The following is an 18,727-nucleotide window of genomic DNA, read 5'->3' as shown; positions in this document are numbered from 1 at the left end:
CACTTTGGTAACAATGATGCAATGGGGCAGACCAATTCAAGTGAATAGGGCTGAGATGCAATACCACATATAGCCATGGGAGTTGCCGCATCAGCATACTCATCCTGCTGATTGTCCCGGGCACAGCAAGTGTGCCCATAAAATCAGTAGCAAGGTCTGTAGTACACAGCTGCAGCCCCGCTCTAATGGCGGACAACAGAGTAGCCTGATCTTGGCATTCAAAGGAAGAGCCTAAGGGGTGACGCCCCTCTGATCGCCTCACAAACAGGGCCGCATTAACCAGAAGGCAAACTGTGCACTACTTTCAAGTGTATCCGTGCCCTTAGGACCCAGATACAGTTGAAAACTATGGCAGAGAAGTGAGCCATTAGTTCGGGGCAGGTGGCGTGATGAATTGACTGCATCGTTCCGGCTGCCTTGGGCCTAGACGTGTCTGGCCCACTCTACATGTGCTCCCAGCAGCCTGACGCAGGCCAGAAGAGGCCCATAGCTGCTCTATAGAATGTAGTTAGGTGAATATCGGGTTTTTATTTTATTTTCAGGGCTACAGCCATTACTGGGGGGAGCACATTTATTGCTATGTATGGGGACAAAAAGGGGGTATTATTGCTCTGGGTGTTACATATGGGGTCCTTAACAGTGTGGGGCACAAAGTGGGCATTATTACCGTGTAGGGGGCACAAATGGAAGCACTATTACCGTGTGTGGCCTAAAAAAATAAAAGCAAAAAAAGGTGGGCACTATTATGGTCTGGGGCAGGATAACAAATTGGATCACTATCCTTCAGGCCGGTTTATTTTTGGGGTAACTATAGTTGACACCAACAGTTATGTTGCAGTACAGTATTTGGGGGGACTGTGCAATACAACACCTGCAGTAATGGGGGAAAAAGGGGCAGGAACAGGCAAAGGGTATATACAAACGCAAAACGAAAAACCGTCTAAAATACGGAGCTAATTTTAAGGGAAACCAGCCTCTGATTTTCAGCCGTTTTTAAAGCATTAAGCATTTTTTATGGACGTTTTTGGAGTAGTTTTTCTATTGACACAATGAAAAACTGCTCAAGAAGTGATATGCACTTATTTTACGGGGCATTTTTTTTACACTGTTTTCTCAAACGGCCGCATAAAAAAAATGCCCCGTCGGAACAAAACGCTGTTTTTCCCATTGAAATCGATAGGAAGATGTTTGGAGGGGTTTAAGCCTCAGTTTTTTCAGCCGAAAAACATCTGAAAATAAGCTGTGTGAACATACCCTTAGGGTAGCAGCAGAATGGGGAGTTTGTATAGATGGTTGGGATAAGGTGGGGTGGGGTGGGGTGGGTGTGAGAAAAGCAAGGAGCCAAAGATGTCCAAAATGGGTGAATTAATGACTACAGAGAAGAAGTCATCTGCAACTCAACAGCTTTCTAATTAAATTGGTCTAAAAAATGGTCTCTAAATAGATATAATTATTTATGATATTTAATTGACTGAAGACATCAGAAGACAATTAATGTTCGGGGAGGGGGGGACTTATGAAATCTCTTTGCTGAGTTTACAAATTTGTTAAAACGGCACTGGACACAGGGAATCCCTAAGACGTGATCTGGGCCCATACCTAGTATGGGCAGATAGCCCAGGCTCCAATGAAGGACCCGAGGGCTATCTGACCATATTTTCTATTGTTAGGGCATAGTTAGATATTCCCCAACAGTGGTGTACTGTTCATACACAGGCTAATTTACTGGCATATAAATATTTGCGAGTACAATACGGTTAAAAAATAAAAATCCCCCAAGGGGATTAAAAAATAAATTTAAAAAATAATGTTTAACACGTTAGAGACCACCCATAGGTCAATAACGGGCTTTATTCTGATGCAGACTTTTTACAGCGCTGCATTAGAATAAAGTAGCGCCGCCGGGACGAGGGAAAGCTTCCAGCTCTCAGAGGTAGTTGATCTTGAAACACTGACTAGGGACCGTTAGCAGTCCCCAAACCGGTGATCGTCGGTATTCAACGTATATCGGCGATCACCGTTATGATGATGCTTGAATTTAATATGAGCTTTATCTCCTCGCACCATGAATGTTTAGTGAGAGGAGATTAAAAAAATAAAATTAAATTATGTTAGGCCCCCACAGCCACCGATCGGCACCACCCCACCCGCCGGGAAAAAAACAAAATGGCGCACACACGCGCTGTAAGTGCATGGCAGAGTCTGCCTATAAATAGAAACTGATCAGGGACCGTTATAATGGGTGCCTAATCATATGGTCGCTACAATATACCCATCACAGTGACCATGGTCATATATTTAGAAAATACAGCACAGGATTTGTGCGGTTTCTGTCTCACTGTAGTAGTGTGAGGAGAGAGATCCTGCACATATTCGCAGATTACCCGTAGTCCCCCCCCAGATTACCAGTGATCTTTTTTTGCAGATTACACGGTTCTAATAGCGGTTATTAGCTGCAGTTTATCTTAAATGTTTTTATTTTTTTGTTAGTGATACATAAAAAAATAAATAAAAATTGTTTCGTGTAGCGAAAAATGAATCGCAGGATGTTCACTGCGGAGCGGGCGTACACCTTGCTGTGCTCCAGCAGTTCAGGCAGCGATACCGACACTGCGTCAGAAGCAGAACTTCGTTCAGAAAGCAACAAGTTCTGCTTCTGCCACTGGACCCCCAGTCCTATGGCGGTGGAAGCAGCTGTCACCATTGAACCATCAGGAGCAGGTCCCTCCTGCACTGTGGGATTCTGCAGTTTTTCTCCCCCCAAACTTCACCATTTATAGCCACTCCAGACATCAACAGGGATGTCGCAAACTATACCCCCTATGACGAAGATGTTTATAGGCGATCAGGTCCTGGAACTAATTTTTATATGGCAGGCAATTGGTGACCGAAAATCCAAGGTCTTGAAGTGCCAGAGCACGGATCCCCACAATGGTCTCGCAGATAAAAAAAAATTTGGGGGGGGGGGATTTACCCTAAATATGGGGTAGGTAAAAAAAGCCTTCCATCCGGTCCTACTGGGCTACAAGCGCTATCCACAGCACCCGTTTTTGCAGCCGTTATGGCCCGAACGCACTAAGAAACAATATTGGTTTCATGCACTTCTGACAATTCCCAAATCCCTCCCAAGAAGTGACCCAGGCTATGATCGCGTCAAAGGGAGACCCCATATCTCCCTCCTAAAATAGTCATTCATAAATTTATATACCCTAGGCCAAAAACTACTGATAGTCGAGTCTCTTATGAGCTTCAAAGGCCATCTATCCTTTCACCAATACATCCCCTCCAAAAGAGCCCAATATGGTGTGAAACTTATATAAACTACATTTTTTGCCACCAGTATTAATACTTTCTTGGAGCAGTATGTTCATCCTGACCAGGTGGGTTTCGTACCAAATAGACAGGCGACTGATCAGACTAGAAGAATCATTGACCTTTTATCCCTTGTTCGTTCACACTAGGACGGCTCGTGGAAAACGGGAGCGTTGTGTTAGTCGTTGGACCTGTACAAAGCCTTTGATTCCCTGACTTGGGACTATTGATTTTTTTGTTCTTCAGAAAGAAAGTCTATGAGCCTGTACTCCGTTACATCGGCTTTCTGGAAAAAGCTGAACAGAAACAAAGCAGCTGAGCACCCACACGAGCACTTCTGTGGCTTCGTTTTAGCGATTGGTGGGGATCTCAGTGCTCGGACACCCAACAATCAAAACTGCTGACATGTCACTATGACAGGTCAGAAGTTTGTTGAATGTTTAGTTACACTTTATTTAGGTGGTAATAGTAGACGGATACGATATGCCTAAATTAATTAAAGTACATGTGACGAAAAGGCGGACATAGTTTTGCATATCCAAGTAATTCTGAAATAGAGTTATTGTTCGATAAAGTCAGACATACCAGATTTGAAAAATCTGGCTTGGTCATTAAGGTCCAAAAAAGCTTGGTCACTAAAGGGTTAAACCCCTCCACACAAAAAAAAAACAAAAAAAACAACCCACTTTTTTACACAAACATCATTAAGTTCAAAAACATAAAATACTCACAATTGATATCATCATGACTAAAAACTGTACAATAAATGTTTGTAGCATAAAAGGTAAAAACTGCATTTGTACCAAAATAAAAAATATGAATTAAACGCTATTGTATATGTACCAAATGGCACCTACATGACTTACATCTTCAAAATTGGCCCGGTCCTCAAGGGGTTAAGCTTAGGACAATCTGAAAAGGGAGTTCATCTACAAAATATGAACATTACCAATTCACAAACTAGCAACAAGTGCCGACCACATGTTACCTATGTTCGCTTAATATATTGCTCTATATTGCTCTGAGGTCTATGGAGATGGTGATCAGATTTTTTTTTTAAATTGTGACAAAAAAAAGTGTATAGAAAAAAAATGCGGTAAGGTGTCCTTTCAGTGACATTGTGGTGACTCATTTTAAGTGCAAACTAAAAAAGTTAACAATGCACTTGGGTTGATTTAGAAAAAGAAAAAGAAGCTAAAAAGTGTTTCCTGTAAGGCAGAATGGAAAATAAACCTTGAGGTCAGGGTCTATAAAAGATCATGACATTACTAACAAATACACAGAACCAACCGAGGCACTGATTTGGGTAAATAAGAAATTCTGTATTTTCCTGTATAGCTGAAACACAAAAGGTGAGCAGAAACAAAAATTTTAAGAAATGCACAACAGCATGAATGCAGATCATTGGGTATTTTTATAACCAAGGTGTAAAAACACAAGTGAAAATGACATGAACCGTGTAGAATTATTGCCTCTGTTTCCATACCACACGCACACAAAGTTCTTGTTTCTTAACCGGCATTTACAGAGAATTTTAATCAAAATAATCACAGCAGAAATTCTGGGTTTGTGATGAGTGTTTAGAGATGCCGTAGGGTGAGAGTCAAGACCACTAGCAGTTTTAAGGTTACGAGTTACGCACACAGTACAACCTTCAGCTAAACTTACCAGAAACTCATCATATATTTAAAAAAAAATCAAAACCGATAGAAACAATGGGCCTCAAGGACCAACCGAAACAGAAAAATTGGCCTTTCTGCCCGAAGCAACCAGAGTACAGCTCCATTTTTCATAAATTAATTCTACAACATGTAGATTAGGCCTCGTTCACGTCTACGTTGCGGTCCCGTTCTGACGTTCCGTCTGAGCTTTCTGTCAAAATGGGACCCTGAACAGACAGATGGAAACCAGAGGTTTCCGTTTCCATCACCATGGATTTCAATGGTGACTGATCCTGTGTCCATGGTTTCCGTTTGTCTCTGTTGTGCACTCGTTTTGCCAGAAGCAATAGCGTAGTCGCTTCATTAGGCCCCCAGGCTTCCATGACAACCACTGGGGGGGCGATGAGCTGTCAGAGGGGGTCAACCCCCTCTTACTAATGACTTAGATCTAACAGGTTAAGGGGGCAGAATCAAAATTATCTTTGATTACACCCCTTGCAGTGAGGAGTCGGGAGTAACAGTACACCCACCATTCAGTATTTTGTGTTCTTGGGAAGGTGAAGGTCTTAGATCAAAATTATGTTCTGCATCTTACTATATTAATTTTGCAAATTCACAATGCATGGTCTAAAAAATACAAGGTGATTTAGATCATTAGGACTGAATGCCACCTCCACTGCCCGGACCCTGGTTGAGGGGGCCAAGAAAAAGACGACTGCTCAAAGTGGCGGTAAAAATGACTGCGCAACGCTGCAGAGAGAATGAGAGTTCTCCCCTGGCCTCAGCTGAATGTAGCACCGACTAGAAAGCATCATATAGTCCTGAATTTGAAACCGTAAATAAATAATCATAGTTTACATTTCCTACAAAAGCTACCAATAATTTCAGTTAAAAAGTGCATTCGATATTTTAAACCATGTAAATAAATGATAAACTTATAACCCTAGCAATAAACACCCTCAAGTAGATAACACTACAGTTGCGTGATGGAAATCCACCCTCTATACTGCACTTGGGAAACACTTCCTTTACTTCTCTTCTCTTACCCTATTGCATTTAAACTGTAATCTCTTGTAAATTCTTCTGAAATTGGGGTTTGTTCTTCCTCAAAAGTAAAAAGGGCATTTCTGAAGTAGATGAAGAAGTGGTGGTTAGATGGAACGGGAGAAGATGGAGTAAACACTGAGTGATAAACAGAGAACTACAGCATGTGTGTCTGTATGCCATCCAATGTGAATTACAGCAGTCAGATTTCATGCTGGCAGAAGACATGGTATTTGCTAGTCAGTCATTCTTGAATGTAGCCAGCTAAAAAAAGCGCAAACTAAAAAAAGAGGAAAAAAAAACCAAAAGAAACAAAAACATACCACGCATACATGCATAGAGAATAGATTAGATAGAATACCTCTTTTCAATGCAAACGATAAACCTTATTGTAGGGCACAAGTATCTAAGATTTCATGGTTTATATTTTACAGCTGAAAATAAAGCTTGAAGAATAAGATGCGGAAATTATACATTCCTAACAACCACTATAAGTGCAATATCACACCTTTAAAAAAAAAAATAAAGCCTGTAAGATATGCTTAAAAAACCAAAAACCCGTAAAAACCATATATACATTATGTAGTACATATATCGTGTGTGCAGAGCTCACTGAGGTGACTTATGAATAATGTTTTCTGATAGATTCCCTATATTTATTTAAAATAGTTTTGGTGGTCTTTTTACGTGGCCAATATTCCAGTTTATACAATAACTACTAGAATGCACACTATAAAGCTGACAATACTGGTTTTCTGGACTCCCTTTTAGCTTTGCTGTGTAGACTGGGATAGAATCAGTGAAGTCATATCATTATTTTACATTACTACCGGTAATAATAATGAGAAGTATCAGTTTGTAAGTCTAAACGTTTGAACTTGATAGAAACAGATGACAGCTCTATACACAAAACAAAGGCTAGGTGTGCATCTCCCCTTCCACTCCTCGGTCTAGGAGACAGGCAGTACTTTTAATCTCTTCCCGCAAGCTGTATATGGATAAATGTACATGCGGAAAATACGCAGCAGAATAGATTTGCAGCCAAATGGACGAGATTTAGTTAAATCTCAATTACTCGCTGCAGAATTTGTCCACAGAGAAATTGACCTGCAGTGCAGATTTTTGAATTTGTAGAATGTCAAATTTAGGTTGCGGATTTTCCTCATGGACTTGAATGGGAAACTCAAAATCTCCAATTGTGGATTTTAAAACCTATAGACTCTTTTTTCTTTTTAGGAATCCACAAAAAATTATCCTGTGTGTATTTACCCTAAGGCTATGGCTACACTGCAACTTCGGCCGTGAAACAGGTTGAATGGCCAAACTTTGCTGTGAGGCACCGCCTGTATCACAGTAATGACAGTAGATGTGAACAGATGGGCAATCCAAAGGTTACCATGACGGATACGGCAGTCACAAGAAATCCAGCAGGTTTGGAATTCTTGGGACTGTTGTGTTGCAGTCGCTGCAACCCAGCCACATTCACTTTCTTTACAAAGATGCAGTCAGCGGGCCACAGCAACGTTTGCTTGTGCAACCTGTGTTGCGGCCAAAATCGTCACATAGCCCTAGCCTTTGCATATTGACATTTCACTGGCCATTAATGCTGGATTCACATATCACATATTTGCTGCATTCCAATACCAGTACAGGTGTGCAGGGAGCAGTTTCAGGAGAATAGACTATAGAATCCTTTTTTGATCTCCCCAAAATGTTGCACAGCACTATTCAGAACCTGTTGCCATAATAACAAACCCAACAATTTCCCAATTTTTCCAACAGGGGAAAGACCGGTTATATTTTGTCGCCAGATTTAAATGGTTTGTCCCAAGAGCAGCATGATTCATCTATCCATAGTATAGGTGATAAATGTCTGATCGCTTGGGACTCCAATGCTGGGACCCCTACGGATCACTAGAACTGGCCCCCTATGGGAGGTGTAGAAAGGAGGAACTGCAATGGAGCGGCAGTCTAGCATGTGCCCTGATGCTCCATTCAGGGTCTATGGGGCTCACGGAAACAGCTGAGCAATGTACTCGGCTGCCTCCGTAGATGTTGAATGGAGCAGCACTGCGCATGCTTGACGGCCGCTCCATTCAAAGCACAACTGCAGTGAGGAAGAACGGGGGGCTCCTGACCCCATTCTAGTGATCGTGGGGGCCCCAGCGGAGGGGCCCCCAGCGATCAAACATTTATCCCCTATCCTTTGGATAGGTGATAAACGTTGATCTTGGGACAACTCTTTCAAGCACGAGCAGAAATCTATGACACCCGCTTATTTCCCTCCTATTAATATGCACATGGAGCCTAGCGAATCACGCAAGTTTATTAGAGAGATTAAAGGTCGACATTGTCCGCAGCTGAGCAATCATTTGTTTATCCCCCATCTTCTAAGGGGAAGTTAAATCTACATAAAATGTTATGCAACTCTGCAAATAGCTTTTTTCCTGATTTTAAGTTAATTTTTTTTCTCCATTCACATCATGAGGCTTTCAAAATGCTGCTTTCTTAGCACATCTAACTGTGAAAGTCGCGTGTGCAGATAAAAACGCACTGCTCTATGGTAACAGGGAATTGCTTTAGATGTGACTGGAGTATGAAACATATCGAGACATGAAAATAGTACAAGAAATAATGTTCAAAGTTACTGATCCTAATTTTTAGATCTGAACTGTGAAATATCGTCAGAAAGTGTTTCTTCAATTACTATATTATCTTTAGTGCAGGTAATGATAAAACACTAGGCTGATAGCAAAGTAGGATGTTGCATTGTGATCACAATTTTACCCATCTGTTTACAGGGGAGACCGTTCTTTGACAAACTTTTTGAGAAAGTAGTCAATTATCTTGGTTTATTCCACTGTGTGAACGCACTCGCTGTGGGGAGTCGCTGCCAGGCATCAGCAGTATGTTGTACCCGCACAACAGCATCGACGATAGCGAAACCATAACATGCAAGTTCTCAAGCCATATTAAATGTGCAAACAGGGATGTCATATAGGTAGAATATATTATGTGGTTAAGTTCAAGTATAGAAATATCTCTGAACAGAATGGTGGTCAAATAAAAAGTTTCACTCTGAACAAGTTAAAAGTTAGAGTTTGCAGACATGGTGCATGGAAACAAAGCACTTGAGTCAAAACCATTGTACACAGATTTACAGGCACATCAAAGTATTAAAATAGAAACTTGGCTTTTACAGAAAAAAATATTCTTCTATGTGGGGTCAAATGGGTGAAATGACAAAAAAAAACAAAACACATAACTAATAGGAGGCATTTGGGATTAGGAGTTTTTCTTTTATTTGATTTTTTTAAATGAAACGATCCTGTAGTCCAGGGGTCCGCAACCTTCAGCACTACAGCTGTTGTGAAACTACAATTCCCAGCATGCCCTAACCGCCTGTGGCTAGAATAATAAAGCCTTTGGCTGTGAGGGCATAACGGGCGTTGCAGTTTCACAATAGCTGGGGTGCCAAAGGTTGCATACTCCTGTAGTCTAAAATTAAGGAGGCTCTGTCACCACATTATAAGTGCCCTATCTCATACATAAGGAGATCAGCGCTATAATGTAGGTGACCGTAATGCTTTTTGTTTAAAAAAAAAACTATCTATTTTCACCATTTTATTAGCGATTTTAGATTGATTCTAATGAGGGTCGTAATGCTCAAATGGGTGTGTTTTTACTTCAGACCAAGTGGGCGTTGTACAGAGGAGTGTATGACTCTGACCAATCAGCATCATGCACTCCTCTCCATTCATTTAGGCAGCACATAGGGATCCTTTTAGATCACTATGTGCGGTCTTATACTAACACTAAAGTAAAAACACGCCCACTTGGGCATTAAGACACTCATTAGCATAAATCTAAAATCGCTAATAAAGTGGTGAAAATAGATCGTTTTTTTTTTAAATAAAAAGCACTGCTGTCACCTATCTCCTTATTTATGAGATAGGGAACTTATAATGTGGTGACAGAGCCTCTTTAAATATCTAATATATTAAAAATGTATGGCTGTTGTACATGTAAGGAAGGGCTCTGTATAGATACTTATGTCCATCATCAGCCTGTTCATTTTCTTCTATAAGGAACTAGACCTGGTTGGGTTTCTCGAATGTATACTGAAAGGGGAAGATGCTCTTCTCACCTGTTCCAACCCACACAATTAATCAGGTGGGATCAGGTTGATATTAGTTGCGGCTGAGTCATTTAGCTACTTAGAATATTTTATCAGGTGATGTGAAAACGTCTTCCTGCCATTTTTACAAAAATGAAACAAAAAGCAAAAATCTGTGCTGGAAACACCACGTATATACATAACCTAAAGGGCAAGCCACAAACATCTGATAGATATGGGTCTCGCGCCTGGCGAGGCGGCCAACAGTTGCAACACCCAGGCGGAGAGCCAATGGAGAGGTGGTGGGCTTTGCTCGGTTTGTTTAAGGAAATACCATAGAAGTGAACAGAGCACAGCAAGCTGGGCCGTTTCCAGAATTCGCGTCCACCTCTCCCTTTATTTTCCCCCTGTAGGTGTTTGCCACCTCGCCAGGCGAGACTGCAGTCGAGTGATTACACGCCCAGCGCTGGAACCCACATCCATTAAACAAATGGTCTTAGGCTACACGCACACAACAGTTTGTATTTTGCAGCTCATAAAACAGATCTGTTGTCCAATTTTTGCGGTCCGTGTGTCATTGTGTCCTTTTCACAGGTGAGACCGAGCCAAAAACACGGACAGGCATAGGACCTGTCCTAAGTTTTGCGGCTCTATACCGCGGTCCGCACACGGATCAGTGGAAACCACGGTCGTGTACATGGGGCTGTTAGAAATGAATGGGTCCGTGTGCTATCCGTTAAACAATGAATAGCACACTGACATAAAACTATGTTCGTGTGCATGGGGCCTAAGATGGGAATAACCCTTTAAAGTGTAGGTTCACCTAATACAGCAATTTCTTATTTGTTCCTGATTGTTTTAACCATGTAAAACATAGAAGGCCTGGACTGCTAGAGCGAGAGACACTTGTGGGAGGGAGTATATGCAGTATCTCCTAAATCTATCATTTAAGATTTAAAGGGAATGTGTCGCAAATGAAACCTTTTTTTTATTTTTTTAAGTGTTAATACTTATTTCTATTATATTTAAGTTTTTTGCTGTACTTTTTTTTTTTTTCCTTCCATATGGTGGAAAGTATTAAAAATTAAATAATAATTTGACATGTTTTCCTATGTTGGCCACCAGGGGGAGCACTTCCCAGAATTACAGCAAGGTGAATAAGGCAAAGCAACCTGACTCACAGCTGCCGTAAATATGGGAGGGAATCTCACCCCCCCTCCTACAAGCCAGAAAAAGGTGTCTTCAAATTGCTAAGCAGTGTCCGGCAGCTATTTTGGGTGGGATTCTGCAGCTGGCAGAAGTTATAGGACACACCAAAAGGCTATGTTCACACACTTACTAAACAAAGGGAAAACAGCTCCGGATTTTCAGTCATTTTTTAATCAAACTCGCGGTTTTTACGGCCGTTTTTGGAGCTGTTTTTCTATAAAGTCAATGAAAAACGGCTCCAAAAAACGTCCCAAGAAGTGATGTGCACTTCATTTTGGCGGGCGTCTTTTTATGTGCCGTTTTTGGAAAAAGAACACGTAAAAATCACCGTGTGTGTGTGTGTGTGTGTGTGTGTGTGTGTGTTGCTTGCCGCTGATTCTTCAAAACCGCTGATAAGCGGCTATGAAGTATCAGCGGCACCCGTGCACACACCGCTCTGCCCCACACACACGGGAAAAGTCTTAAAGGGGTCGCCCAGGAAAACATGGCGCCGCACCTGTCCTCAGGTCGTGTGTGGTATTACAGCTCTGTCCTATTCACTTCAATGGAGGTGAACTGCAATACCAGACGCAACCTGAGGACAGGTGCGGCGCTGTGTCTCCAATCCGGACACCCCTTCTGTCCAGAGATGACCCGACGGGGGAGGCGGGTGTTAGAGCCACCCACTGCCATCACTGCAGACAGAACCACACAACTACGGCATGAGGGCAGGGCTTGTCCTGAGTGCACGGTCTCGTTATGGACAGATTTATAGTCACATGAACCCCGTCTGCATCAGAACCGGTAACCTAGGTCCGATCACATGGCAGAGGGGGATCACCAAAAACCCTGTGCACCCTCAGCCCGTCTATCCAGCCCTTCCCTGGTTATATCTACTTCTGGGAAAGCTCGGTGACCACCATTACCCCTCCTACTGGAGTGCAGGGGCGTAACTAGGAAAGACTGGGCCCCATAGCAAACTTTTGACTGGGGGCCCCCCTCTGCTGGGTATCACACAACCCCCCCCCTCCCTTGTAGATAGTGCCTCCCTACAGATTCCACCACACAGCGCCCCCTATAGATAACGCCTTACAGCCCCCTGTAGATGTCTTACAGCCCCAAATCCCCCCTGTAGATAACACCATACAGACCCCCCCCCTGTAGATCGCGCCATACAGACGCCCCCTGTAGATCGCGCCATACAGCCCCCCTGTAGATAACGCCATACAGACCCCCTGTAGATAACGCCATACAGACCCCCTGTAGATCGCACCATACAGCCCCCCTGTAGATAACGCCATACCACCCCCCTGTAGATAACGCCATACAGACCCCCCCCCCCCCCCAAAAAAAACAAACAGCCTATAGTTTGTCCTACAAAAGAGATGTATCCCCTATCCACAGCGGTAAGGAGAACGGGGGGGGCCAAAAGTCGCAGGTCAGAGTCACACAGCAGAGCAGCTGTTTGCAGGGAGATAGCAGGCGCCATACTGAAGACCAGCTGCACTGCAGGTAAGGTGTGTGTTTCTGTCTGTCCCACTCTCTATCTCACAGACCCCCGCTCTCGTGACCCGACAGGCGCCCCCCCCCCTCACACGGCCCCCCCTCGACGGTTCATTAGTCACATCCCCAAACACTCCAGTAGGAGTGGTAATGGTGGTCACCCGGCTTTCCCAGAAGCAAATATAACCAGGAAAGGGCTGGATGGACAGGCTGAGGGTGCACAGGGTTTTTGGCGATCCCCCTCTGTCATGTGATCGGACCTAGGTTACCGGTTCATCAGACGAGGTTCACGTGACTATAAATCTGTTCACTCAGGACAAGCCCTGCCCTCATGCCGTAGTTGTGTGGTTCTGTCTGCAGTGATGGCGGTGGGTGGCTCTGACACCCGCCTCCCCCGTCGGGTCATCTCAGGACAGCAGGGGTGTCCGGATTGGAGAGACAGCGCCGCACCTGTCCTCAGGTTGCGTCTGGTATTGCAGTCCACCTCCATTGAAGTGAATAGGACAGAGCAGTAATACCACACACAACCTGAGGACAGGTGCGGCGCCATGTTTTCCTGGACGACCCCTTTAAGACTTTGTGTGTGTGTGGCAGAGCGGAGTGTGCACGGGCGCCGCTGATACTTCATAGCCGCTTATCAGCTGTTTTGAAGAATCAGCGGCAGGCACCACACACACACACACACACACAAAATCAAGTGTAAATCAAGAGATTTTTTAATGTGTTTTTTTGCACGTAAAATGTGCAAAAAAAAAAACATGTCAAATACACGGCGTGTGAACCGGTCAACTGAAAAGTCATTCACTTCACTTTCATCATTCTAAGGCTGGGTTCACACAACCTATTTTCAGGCATAAACGAGGCGTTTTACACCTCGATTTACGCCTGATAAGACGGCTCCAATACGTCGGCAAACATCTGCTCATTCATTTGAATGGGTTTGCCGACAAACTGTAATTTTACGCGTCGCTGTCAAAAGATGGCGCGTAAAATAACAGCCTCGGCAAAGAAGTGCAGGACACTCCTTTGGACGTAATTGGAGCAGTTTTTCATTGAATTCAATGAAGAGCAGCTCCAAATTACGGCTGTAATTGACGCCTCGTAAAACGCGAGTACGAGCATTACGTCTGAAATGACGGAGCTGTTTTCTCCTGAAAAAAGCTCCATAATTTCAGACGTAAATGCAGTTAGCGTGTTCACATACCCTAATGGTATGTTCACACACAATGTTTTCAGCTGAAAAATCGGAAGCAGAACGCCTACAAGCATCTGCCCATTGGTTTCAATGGGAAACACGGCGTTCTGTTCCGACAGGGCGTTTTTTACGTGGTAGTTTTCCAAAAACGGCACGTAAAAAGACGCCCGACCAAAATGAAGTGCACATCACTTCTTGGGACGTTTTTGGAGCCGTTTTTCATTGACTTTATAGAAAAACAGCTCCAAAAACGGCCGTTAAAAAACACGAGTTTGATTAAAAAATGGCTGAAAATCAGGAGCGGTTTTCCCTTTGTTTAGTAAGCGTGTGAACATACCCTTAGCCTTTTGGTGTGTCCTATAACTTCTTCCAGCTGCAGAATCACACCCAATATGGCTGCCGGACACTGCTTAGCAATTTGAAGACACCTTTTCCTGGCTTGTGAGAGGGGGGGTGAGATTCCCTCCCACATTTACAGCAGCTGTGAGTCAGGTTGCTTTGCCTTATTCACCTTGCTGCAATTCTGGGAAGCGCTCCCCCCTGGTGGCCAACATAGGCAAACATGTCAAATTATTATTTAATTTGTAATACTTTCCACCATATGGAAAAAAAAAAAAAAAATACAGCAAAAAAATTAAAATAAAATAGAAATAAGTAACGACACTTAAAAAAAAAAAGGTTACATTTGCGACACATTCCCTTTAATGACCCCCTCTCCTCACTTCCAGCATATAAATGTAATCCGAGTACAGTACAGAAGCGGACAGCCAGAGAGAATCCACGGGCACAGTTTATGATACAGATTCCGATACACCAGGCCATGGTCCCGATATGGAATAAAAAAAATGTAAGCGCTTTACGCTTTACATACACAGCTTTTTCTAACACAATCATTTTATTCACTTTAGCAATGAATTCGCTCCTAGTCGGCGGGGCGCCTTGTATCCAGTGTAATGCAATACGTTTTCTAGCTACGTATAGCAGCCTTGCAATAGCCAGCCGCCCCAGGACAGAAGTCGGAATATGCGTAACACACCCCAAAACACACTCCATAGGAGTCCCTTGAAGCGTAAGCCCATAAGCATCATCCTGAATCAGCTTCAGTACGTCTGTCCAATATGTAGTTAACTGTGGACAGGACCACAACATATGCATATGATCAGCCCCATCTTCCGAGCATCTGGGACAAGTAGAATCACTCCGTACACGAATGTGGAAAATAAATTTAGGAGTCTTATATACTCTATGGATAATATATAATTGGGAGAGGCGCCCAGCCTCACTAAGAGAAATATTCAGAACTGCTTCCATGATATCTGACCATTGTTTCTCAGAGATGGAACCCATATCCCTTTCCCATTTTCAAGAAGCCATCAAGGGGTACTTATCCAAAAATTTACTGAGCAACAGCTGATAAATGTGTGAGATAACCCCCGAAGTAGCACTCCCAGTATGTAAGACAGTCAGCACCCCATCTGCGTGTACAGTCAAATCTACAACCTTCTTTTGGGCATCAAAGGCATGTCTTATCTGTAAATATTGGTAAAAGGAATTTCGAGGCAACCCAAACTCCTCTTGAAGCTGTTGATAAGTTTTAAATATATCATGGAGCAGCTGTGCTACCCGGGAGATGCCCCTCGATTGCCAACCCTCAAATCCTTCAAGAGAGAAGAACTCCGGAAGTGCCCTATTACCCCATAGATTTGTAAAAGCTGTGCATACCCCAATATCTCTAATGGACCGGACCTTATCCCATACCTTGCGCATTAGTGCATATGTGGGCATGTTCCTACCAACCAGCATAGAATGACCCGCTTCCAAAACGGACAAAACAGATGATCCAAACTGTAACTGCAAAATCGCACTATTAGATCCATTCGGTATAGTTTCCCCCCACCCCTTAAAATGCTGACATTGGGAGGCAAGGAAGTATATCCAAGGATTGGGTAGGGCCAGACCGCCGTCATGCTTTGCACGCTGTAGAATTTCTAGTTTAAGTCTGGGGTGACCCTTACGCCATATTAGATCTCTAAAAAGTGCATTAACATAATAAAAGTCACATAAAGGAATCCATACAGGGGAGTTATGTAAAATGTACAGTAATTGCGGCATTAAGATCATCTTGATAAGATTGACCCTACCTACAACTGACAAATATAATTTGCACCAAGCCGATATTTTCATTTTGAATTTGACCAAAAGTGGTTGCAAATTAAGGGAAATATAATCAGAAGGCGAGGCCGAAACCACTATCCCTAAATATTTAAAGTGCTCAACACACCCTACAGACACATCATGCACCCTTGGCGTAGAACGCATTGGATCCACAGGGAACAGGTGGGACTTATCCCAATTTATTTTAAACCCGGACAATGCACCAAAATTCTAAATTAGGGATATTGTTTCTGCCAATGAGCTACCTACATCCCCCAAATAGAGAAGCATGTCGTCTGCATAAAGCGCCACTTTTTCCTGCACAGAGCCATATGAAAATCCCTTAATATCAGACAGACGTATGTGCGCTGCCAGGGGCTCCACTGCCACAGCAAACAGGAGGGGCGATAATGGGCATCCCAGTCTAGTCCCTCTTTCAAGAGCAAACCGAGCAGACAATCGACCATTTGCCCGTATTCGAGCTGTAGGACAAGAATACAAGACCTTGATCCATGCTATAAAAGGACGGTCCGAAACCCATAGCCTCCAAGGTGCACGAAAGATATTGCCATTCCACGCTATCAAATGCTTTAGCAGCGTCCAAGGAAAGAATGGCTCTTTCCCCTGCATGGTCTGCCCTCAGCTGAAGATTTAAAAATAAGCGTCTCAAATTCATAGCTGTGGACCTAGCAGGCATAAAGCAGGTCTGATCCGGGTGTATAATGGTAGAAATAACGTTATTCAACCTCAGAGCTAAGGCCTTCGCCAGAATCTTGACATCAGTTGTCAGTAACTAAATCGGTCGATAAGAATCAGCTAATTGAGGATCTTTCCAGGGTTTCGGCAAGACCACAATAATGGCCTCTTGCATAGAAGCCGGCAAAGAGCCATGGGCCAGTGAATGATCAAACACCTCTAACAGTTTGGGTAAGAGCACCTCTAGAGTATTTTTTATAAATTTCAACTGGCAACCCATCCGCCCCGGGCGCCTTATCGTTAGCCATCTGTTTGACCGCTTCTTCCAACGTGAGTGGAGAGTCCAAAAGTGCCTTGGCCTCTACTGACAATTTAGAGAGCTGTGCTTTAGCTAAGAATGCGCAAATATCAGTTGTGGATGGATGCACCTTGGAGGCATATAATTCGGAATAAAAGTCCCCCAAAACCTTCAAGACCTCTGAGGTCTCTGTAACCATAGTGCCCCCTGCCGTTTTTAAAGCAGTTATATGCGACACTCCTTGTTGTGCCTTGGCCACCATTGCCAGCATATGGCCAGCCTTCTCTCCTTCTTCAAAAGCATTCTGCGCATAAAACTGACGTTTTCTACCCGCTACTGCTAAAATATGTAAGTTTAATGCGTCTTGCGCATGTCGTAAACTGGTTTGATGCACCACGGTTGGGTTGGAAATAAATGCCGCCTCTGACCTACGCATTTCTTCATGCAATCTCGCATCCTCCGCCCTGGTAGCCGTTTTGTGCCTACTAATTGCCTGCATAAACAGGCCTTTCAAATACGCCTTCATTGCATACCAAACATCGGGAATAGAAGAAGAGCCACAATTAATTTGAAAGTAATCCTCTATCCTTCGGGCAATGAATCCGCGTCCATCAATCAAAGACAGCCAAAAGGGGTTCAGCTTCCACATTCGCTGGCTATGGGGACTCTGATTATTAACATCAACCGTGACCCTAAGGGGAGAATGGTCAGATAACGCTCTAGGGAGATACTCCACCTGACTAACTAAGGGCAACATACACTCATTCCCCAAGGGCAAATCTATTCGGGATAGAGAAGAGTAAGTGGATGAACAGCAGGAGAAATTCCTTTCACGAGGGTGTTGTAATCTCCACATATCCAGTAATCCCAGTTCTTGTACCAGCGTGCCAAACGCTGTCCGGGCTTCCCCGTCACTCCTGTCCCCATCTCTACATTTATCCCAGTTGGAATCAAGATTATTAAAATCCCCAAGGAGGAGCAAAGGTATCCCCGGTTTATCCGCCACAGAAGACATGGCCTTCAGTAAGACTCTATTAGAAAAGGGAGGAGGTATGTATATAGATATTATTATAAACATTTTTGAGTATATGGTACAGAACACACAGATATATCGACCTTCTGCATCCACCTGTCTAAGCAATTGAATGGAATTTGTTTGTGAACTAATACGTATTTTTACTTTAGACCAAGTGGGCGTTGTACAGGGGAGTGTATGACGCTGACCAATCAGCCTCATGCACTCCTCCATTCATTTAGTCAGCGCATAGGGATCCTGCTAGATCCTTATGTGCGGTCTTATACTAACACATTAACAATACTGAAGTGTTTAGACAGAGTAACAAAGTGCAGAGATTGTAAATAGACATCCTGTCTAAACACTTCAGTATCGTTAATGTGTTAGTATAAGACAGCACATAAGGATCTAGCAGGATCCCTATGCGCTGAGTAACTGAATGGAGAGGAGTGCATGATGCTGATTAGACCAAGTGGGCATTAAGCAACTCATTAGCATAAATCTAAAATCGCTAATAAAGTGGTAAAAATAGATCGTTTTTTTA

General features: G+C 43.3%; 1 protein-coding gene across 6 annotated transcripts in view; it reads right to left on the bottom strand.

Annotated features, from left to right (window-relative positions):
- Positions 1-18,727, bottom strand: part of EVI5 (ecotropic viral integration site 5) — a 148,986-nt gene that overhangs the window by 34,178 nt on the left and 96,081 nt on the right. The window lies entirely within an intron of this gene.

Source organism: Rhinoderma darwinii, chromosome 7 (genome assembly GCF_050947455.1).
Source record: "Rhinoderma darwinii isolate aRhiDar2 chromosome 7, aRhiDar2.hap1, whole genome shotgun sequence".
Lineage (NCBI taxonomy): Eukaryota > Metazoa > Chordata > Amphibia > Anura > Rhinodermatidae > Rhinoderma > Rhinoderma darwinii.
Note: the sequence above shows the minus strand (reverse complement) of the source record. Positions and strands in the feature narration are given on the sequence as shown.